The sequence below is a fragment of the Natrix helvetica genome (assembly GCF_964273705.1).
Source record: "Natrix helvetica genome assembly, chromosome: 1".
Lineage (NCBI taxonomy): Eukaryota > Metazoa > Chordata > Lepidosauria > Squamata > Natricidae > Natrix > Natrix helvetica.
In genome coordinates, this window is record NC_138548.1 from 144,177,784 (window position 1) to 144,186,058 (window position 8,275).

The window sequence follows — 8,275 nt, forward strand, 5'->3', positions numbered from 1 at the left end:
CACTTATATTATGATCGTCCTATGATGTTGAAAACTACTACCATATACACATATAAAAAAGAGATATTTAACCAGAATTTGATTGTATGAATTGATAGGCAAAAGTATGTTCCATATAGTAGCTATTTTTCTTTGTTCTCATTGTGGTGACTTGTAGAAATCAAAATGATTTTTGGCTTCGATCTCGATGAATAACAAATAGAGATATGTCCCTGCCAGTGTGTCCATGTTCTTTTTGGTACTTTGCACAACATGGAAAGTATATTCAACCTCTAGTCTAGTCTCCGGAGACAGAACATTTGCTAGATCAGAAATCTGCCCCCCTAAGTAGAAAGCTAACTAGAGCAAGTCTACTCTTGTCCACCAATTCCAAGTGCCTTCATCATAAGTATGCAGACATCACACAAGTTACCTTGTGTGGTGGTGAACAAACTTGCTGAGTATCACATAAGGCAGCTACATGTCCAACAGAGCATAGAGGATGGTGGAGGGGGAGAAATAACAAACTTTCTGAAATAAAAATTAGGGTGATGATCATCTATGACTCAGGGAGCTATGGGTGTGACAATATCACACAAATGCCATGATTGTGTATTTGAGACACAATACTGATGTGTGTCCAATCACATCAACAAATAATTCTATTCTATTCTATTGTCAGTTGAGTAATGAGACCATTGCGTATGTATGGATGCATTTTCTGGCATCTTTGTAGCTTGCTGAGATGCAATTAGTCTGAATTCAAGCTTCATTAATGCATATAAACCATATATAGATATAATTTTCAAGATTGGTGGTTTATTTAATGTAATGATGGAAATAGTCAGATAAATTTGAATGCATGTTATTCGCTTCAGGGTTTTTTAAAAGTTAAAAATCATCTATTTCTCTTTTATATTGTTCTTTGGAAACAGGACCAATAAATATTCAATTAGACTTTTAAATATATGTCACAGCAAATTACTTTTACAAGAATCCACTTGTAAAGTATTGATCAAGACAATTAAAATTTAACAAATGCTGTGAAACTGTAATAGGTGGATTGTTAATTTTGATTGGAGTAAGAAACCAGGTGTTGAAATATATTAAAGGAATCCAAACATCGCTGCTCTATGTGTACATATGCCCTACATATATTCCGAGGCTCATTTCGAAACTCTCTTCTCTAATAATTTCTACCTTATTTTGGTTTATTCTGCCTGCATTTGAAAATGTAAAACCTATTTTACAGATTTAGTCTAATTCAAAACAAAGACTGTGGGCCTACACAACAAGCGCTAAAGAGATGACATCAAATATAACGCATAGAGACCCCATGGGAGAAACCTAGGAGCAAAGATAAAGAGCCCTTGGGATCTTTTTCAGCTGCACACTTCAATGATGAACTAATTTAGAAAGATCCTACACTCTTTCAAGAATCGTGATTCACTGTTTAGCCCTTCTCCAATTTTAAATCTAGGAGCCCGCTCCTGTCTGGCTATATCTTCCACAAAAGCCCAAAGGTGCATTTTCAAGAGGCAACTGGACTGTCTGGAAAAAGACATCTTCCACAAGAGCTACTTCATAAGTCAGTTTGTCGAGGGATCTGCGACACAAGACTTGGGCCCAACTTTATGGCTAAAGGTAGCTTTGGTGCAAGGATGACTCTCACCTGCTTCGCTCGTTTCAGTATGAAGGTGCCTAGTTATTTTATTTATTTATTTACTAAATATATATGCCTTTTTGTAGGCTGACCTATTGGAGGGAGGCTCTCCATAGCATCTGTGGCCGAGACTCAAAAAAGGTGTGCATATTTCTCCTACCACAAGTAATGGAAAATCTCTAGAAGCAATAACTTAATATTTGATATATAAGCTGCTAGAAATGCATAAAACAGTTCTAAGAGTGAAGTGCCCATATATTAGAGAGGAACCAGGGCCTTTTAAAAAGGCTATTAGAATTCCATTTTATTAATTTATCCATTCCTGGCCTGGACATGTCATCATGCATACGGAGACAAGTATCAAAATTTAAATGTTTCCCCATATAAAATATCTCCTACAGAAGAAGGCTAGCAAAGTCAGTGGCTTTTTATCAGGGTGGGAAAGGGGTTGCATTATAGAGGGGAAGAGAAGCTCTGACCTGCTCCACTTCCAGAGTGGCATCGGGACAGCAGCACCGATGCCCATGAGATCATCATCTCTGAAGGATAATGAGGACATTGTTGGCTCACTTGCAATGGGTCATCCTTAGCTCTTTCCTACTGCAGTGTTACAGTGGGCACAAGGGAGCCAGGCTGATGTAAAGAATGGGTAAGGGCAGAGATCTCTTCTTACATAGGGCTGGAGCCATACAAACTGTGACAGAGCTTGTGAATGGATAATGTAAAGAATTTTAATAGGAATTTCAATAGGGAAAAATGAGTGGAAGAAAGGGGGAAATGGCTGGATATTATACAGGTAATCCTTGACTTATAACTACAACTGAGATCAGAATTCCCATTGCTAGCAAGACAGTTGTTAAGTGGGTGGCACCCAATTTTACTACCATTTTTGCTGTGGATGTTAAATAAATCACCACAGTTTCTAAGTGAACAATATGGTTATTAAATGAATCTGCTTTTCCTCATTGACTTCACTTGTCAGATGGTGGCTGGGAAGGTTGCAAATGTGATCACCTGATCATAGCAGCTATCGTAAATACCTATATTCTGCCCCATCCCCTGGAAAAATTGTAAAGATTCAAGTATGGAGCATTATGCTTTTTTTTGGGGGGGGGGAGTAATCACGATAGAAATTGTATGGCTAATTTCCAGAATTTTCTCCTAGCCCTAGAAAGGTTCAATGCACAAGCCAATGAACAAATAATCTAATTTGCAGAAAGAATCTATCCTTGGATAGAAGAAGCCATATCTTCTCATTCTGTTGCTGATAGTGAAATAAAAAACACTGCTCCTATAATTGAAGCCTCAGCCTGGGTGAGATACCATCAAAGAGATGGTCGAGAAACCTTATTCCCATAAAGGAGGAGAGGAGAGAAAGAAAGAAAGAAAGAAAGGATAGAGCATCTTGCACTTGGATAATATCAGCTTTCTCAAATGAAGGTGAATATCTGTGTCCCAGACTGTTGCACGATCCAGCCTGGGTCGGTCTCTTGGACCAGAGGATTAGTCTTTTGAGTTTCAGACTTGTGCTGGAGCCCATCCTCAGGATCTCTCTCTAGCAGAGAGTGTCTCCACCTTGAGTCTGAAAGCTCAGAAGACTACATTTCTGGTCCTGGTGACGGACCCAACTGGATAATACAGTATCACCTTTGTTGCTAGTTCGGCTACTATCGTATCGCTATAAGGAAGACCTCAACATTATGTCTCAGCTGAGGCAGCTCTTGCTTTTCAAATATATCTGTGTCAATCCTGGATGTTATGTCTGCTACTGATCTTCAGGTCTTCATGCCAAATTTTGTATATGGGTCAAGTAGTTGCTCAGAACTAGCCATGGAGTCATTACCTATCCAGTTTCTCCTACCATTAATGGGGGGGGGGGAGAGGAAACCTTATTATGTAATATTTCCCAAAGGACAAGGATTGAGAAGAGAGAAGGGAGAAGGTTTCTTCTGATCACCATGGCCAATGTATCATCTAACCCTAAAAAGCAAATCATTTTCTGAGTTATGCTGTCTAAAAGCAGTTTACTTCCCTTTCTCCACTGCTTTACAACGCAGTTCTTTGTATCTTAGATCAGAGGTCTCCAACCTTTGCTGGCTGAGGAACTCTGGGAGTTGAAGTCCACAAATCTTAAAGTTGCCAAGGTTGGAGACCCTTGCCTTAGATAACAATCTGAACACACAGGAAGTCCTTGACTTATGACCAGAATTGAACCCAAATTTTCTGTTTTTATGTAAAACGGTAAGTGAGTTTTGCCTTGTTTTACCACCTTTCTCGCCACAGTTGCAAAATTAGCAACATGGTTTTTAAGTGACTATAGCTTCCCTATTGACTTTGCCTGTCAGAAAGTCAAAAAAGATGATCACAAGACCTTGGGGACACTGCTACCGTCATAAATAGGAGCCAGTTGCCAAGCATCTGAATTTTGATCATGTGACCATGGAGATGCTGAAAATGTTTGCAAGTGCTAAAAAGGGCTAAAAGTCACTTTTTCAGTGCCACTGCGATTTCGCAAGTTCACTAAACAAACCATTGTAAATCAAGGGCTACCTGTACATGACTCACAGTTAACCTAAAGAAAATCATGCTGACTAGCTCCATTTCCATCATGTGGAATCAATACTCTGAGTTTGTGATCACCCACGACAAGAAAAGGCATTGTTGTTGTTTTGGCACCAGAAGCCGCACATTTTAACACAGTGACTGGCTAGGGCAGATTTTCCCAACCTGATGCTTTCTAGAGCTGTTTGGAATATTTAGCTAGAGGGAATGAGATCTAACCCTGACTGCCCTTTAGAAGGCCAGATCCTGAAGATGAAATTCAAATACTTTGGCCACCTAATGAGAAGGAAGAACTCAGTGGAGAAGAGCCTAATGCTGGGAACGATTGAGGCCAAAAGAAGAAGGGGAGGCCAGAGAATGAGGTGGCTGGATGGAGTCACCGAAGCAGTCGGTGTGAGCTTAAATGGACTCCAGAGGATGGTAGAGGACAGGAAGGCCTGGAGGAACGTTGTCCATGGGGTCGCAATGGGTCAGACACGACTTCGCAACTAGCAACAACAAACTGTTTCCTAGGATCAGAAGAGCGACCCAAGGGAGCATCATTTTTGCATTGAGATTGGATAAATCTGTGCATTCCATGTGCATTCTTGCTACCATTTGGGTACAGATCTTCAATCTCAGTGGAAACCTTTGGGTTTGCTGGCAGAAGCCAAGGAGCCTTTGGAAAAAAGAAGAAGAGAGAAACATGCCATTCCTTGGTGTGTTCAGTTGTGGTTAGAAGCTCTGATGCACTTGAAATCTCCACGATAAGGAGATGCTGGATGTTGGGAAGCTCAAGTTCCATCATGTGACATCAGTTTGGGAGGCATCGGTATCAGAGCTTGGCTGCTTAGGGTTAGCATTTCTTGCACAAAAATAGCTTGCCACGCCAGGTGCAACTTTCCTCACCGTGTTCAATTTCATCTGCAAAAAAGCCCTTGGAACCGGTCTGCTGCAAGGGAAAACAAAGCGCAAATCGTGGTTAATGTTTTGCCCCTGCCTTTTAGAATGAGATCAAAATAATGGCATGATTTCAACATGAATTTTATGACACGAGTGCCAAGCCATTACCTAGAGCTGTTCTGTACCCAGTCCAGCATTTACACAAGCAGCTCATCTGAATCAACATCCATACAATTTTTAAAGTGACAGGTGTTTGTCCCGTTCTCTGTGCTGCAAATAGGACCAAAAGCATCCATTATTAAACAGCAAGATACATAAACAAATACATTTATGGGTTTTTCATCTCTGTTGCCAATGGCCAGTGAACATTTCACTTGTTCTATCAGAGTCTATCACACCAGTGTTGTGGACATGTATACACACACCCAGAGAAAGATTAGATATATACTGAATACTGAATTAGATACATACTGAAATGATCTATCTCTATCTCTGTCTCTGTCTCTTTCTCTATCTCTATCTCTATCCCTATCCCTATCCCTATCCCTATCCCTATCCCTATCCCTATCCCTATCCCTATCCCTATCCCTATCCCTATCCCTATCCGTATCCGTATCTGTATCTGTATCCATCCATCCATCCATCCATCAAACATCTATCTATCATCTATCTAGATATCTATTGAAGCTGTCTTGTACATACTTGCACCTTAATTGTACCTGTATCTTTACTTGCACCTTCAGTCATGTTCATTCTCAAGGCTAAGTTTGCTGTTTTAGTTTTATTCAATGTAAACCCTAAAATGGAAAAGTTTTTTTTAAAATAGCTCTCTTAAGGGTTGGATAAGATAAAACAGTCTCTGTGAGAAATACAATAAAAGAATACTATTCAAAGACCTGAACAATCTAACGATTGCTTATAAAAACGAAAAAAAATTAATGAAGGTTACTTTTCCAGCTACAAAACAAAGTAAATGCAGTTTTTGTTCATTCATTTCTATATGCAAGGTTCATATGAAAAAAAAAAACCCTTACCTGTCTTTAAAAAGAGCTCAGGAGCACCCCCTTTTCGAGAATGAGAAGACACCCCAAGACACTTAAAAGAAGGTTTGTCTGTGATATGATATTTGGCATGATGCTAATACCCTAATACAGATTAAGTTCCACCTCCCCATCTGCTTCATGCCATACAGGTATCCCTTTTTTGCCTGTGCAAAAGCACAGAATCTGAATCAAGCAAGTTCATTTAAAATGTGGGGCAAGGACGCCTAAACACTGCCACCTTCTAGACTCGAGGTGGTAGCGCAGTGGCCATTTCTGCATGGGTCATGATTTGGGGGCGGTCGGTGGGGGGGCTAATGCCAACCTTACCAGTCTCCTCTGGTTGCTCAGGCAGAAGGTGCAAATGGATCTTGGGCTCCCTGAGGCAGGGCTTCCCTGCAGGAGAGGCTGATACTGCAGGCAGGGCTGCCTCACAAGCAAGGCCTCCTCAGTCAAGTTCCCACTGGATTGCTGCTGCTGCTGCTGTAGGAGCAGCATATTCGCCAGGTGCGAGATGTAGCTCGAAGCCAGGCGCAGGGTTTCGATCTTGGACAGCTTACGGTCTGCAGGCTCGGTTGGGATGAGTGTGCGGAGGGTGCTGAAAGCGGTGTTGACGCTGTGGGTTCGGTCCCTTTCCCGAGCATTGGCTGCCTGCCTCTGCTTGTTGTGACCACTCAGCCGAGGACTCTTGCGCTTGCGTTTGCTTTGGGCCCCAGTGCCTGGCAGGGAGCGGCCTGAGCTGCTCTCGCTGCTGCCACTCTCCAGCTCCTCCAGATCGGATGCAGCACCCCCGCTCGACTTCATGGTCAAGCCGGCAGCCCTTCAGCTCCATCACTTTTATGCCCAGCAGCTGCCACCTTGCTCCTGTTAGCATCAGCAGCCGCTGCTCTACCAACTCCCCTCCAGCAGCAGGGTCATTTTTTGAATGGTTGCTCCTTTTAGATCGAGCAGATGGTGGCTCTGTAAATAAGGCAAGGGAGGTGGAGCTGCCTCTCAGAGGAGCTATTGCAAGCCCTGCACCTGTCTCCCCCTTGTCATGTCAACATGCGCAAAGGCCTGGGCAGCCCCCAGGAGCATGGGTAGAAGGGAAACGAAGCCCTCACCCTCCCCTTTCCCTTCAATCTCTGGAATGGTTTCATGCCTCTCTCAAATCCTCCAGGAAGTCAGACATTTCCCCCTTTCTCTCAGCAGGCTCATAATTCAGGAATCACTTGAATATCTTGGTTACTGAAAACTGAGCCAAGCATTAGACCCAGATTATTAAAATCAAACTTCCTTCCTTCCTTCCTTCCTTCCTTCCCTCCTTCCTTCCTCCCTCCCTCCCTCCCTCCCTCCCTTTTTCCCTCCCTTCCTTCTTTCCTCCCTCCCTCCCTCCCCTCCCCTTCTCTTCTCTTCCCAGCATTTTCATAACTTTATCATGCTGATTGCTCAATGGTAGCTATTGGTTGGCTTGTCCAAACCATTTCTTAGTGCAGTTTCAAAATCACTGCATTTGTAGGACTGCCAATTATTTTCTCATCACTAACATATTGACACGTGCTCTGGGATAATGTAAGGACAAGCATTTACAAACAATTCTCACAATCCTAGTTAGAGTAGAGGTGTGTTCTGGTATATCTCAGAAATATAACAAGACATTTCAACTGTGTCACTCTGTAAACCATTTAAAAAAACATAGGTTGCCCAACTAAGATTTCTAAGATCTCAATCAAACTTACCAAATGGACTAAACAACTATTTCTAATGGCTTATAAGCAGAAGGATATATGGTCAGTTTTAATCCAAAAGCTCAACATCACTATTTTCTGTTTAGTGTACTGTTGGAATACTGGAGATGGCTTCCTTTTAGCACCAATGCAAGCACTCCAACACAGCCAATTGCCTCCACATTCTTGGCTGTTAGTCCTCCTGTCCTCTCACCAACTTTGCTAGATCCTATTTGTGGTTTGTTGCCACACTCTATTGCCTCTGTAACTCTCACCGACTCATTTATGCAGGGCAGAGATCAGTCAAAGACTAAAAATGGAAATGAAGAATCCAATGTCCCCTGCATGTACTTCTCACCTGTAAAAGCATGGCCATGCTACAAGACTACTGCAGCATTTGTATTCACTGCTGGAATAACGAACATAATGTATTATGAATTGGC

General features: G+C 42.1%; 1 pseudogene across 1 annotated transcript; it reads right to left on the reverse strand.

The window, feature by feature from the left end:
* Positions 1 to 4,843: 4,843 nt before the first annotated feature.
* On the reverse strand, positions 4,844 to 6,930 carry LOC309383128 (transcription factor 15-like; annotated as a pseudogene). The gene is made up of 2 exons: positions 6,457 to 6,930; positions 4,844 to 5,135 (listed from the first exon to the last, which is right to left on the reverse strand). The product of its transcript is annotated as a transcription factor 15-like (transcript).
* Positions 6,931 to 8,275: the final 1,345 nt, after the last annotated feature.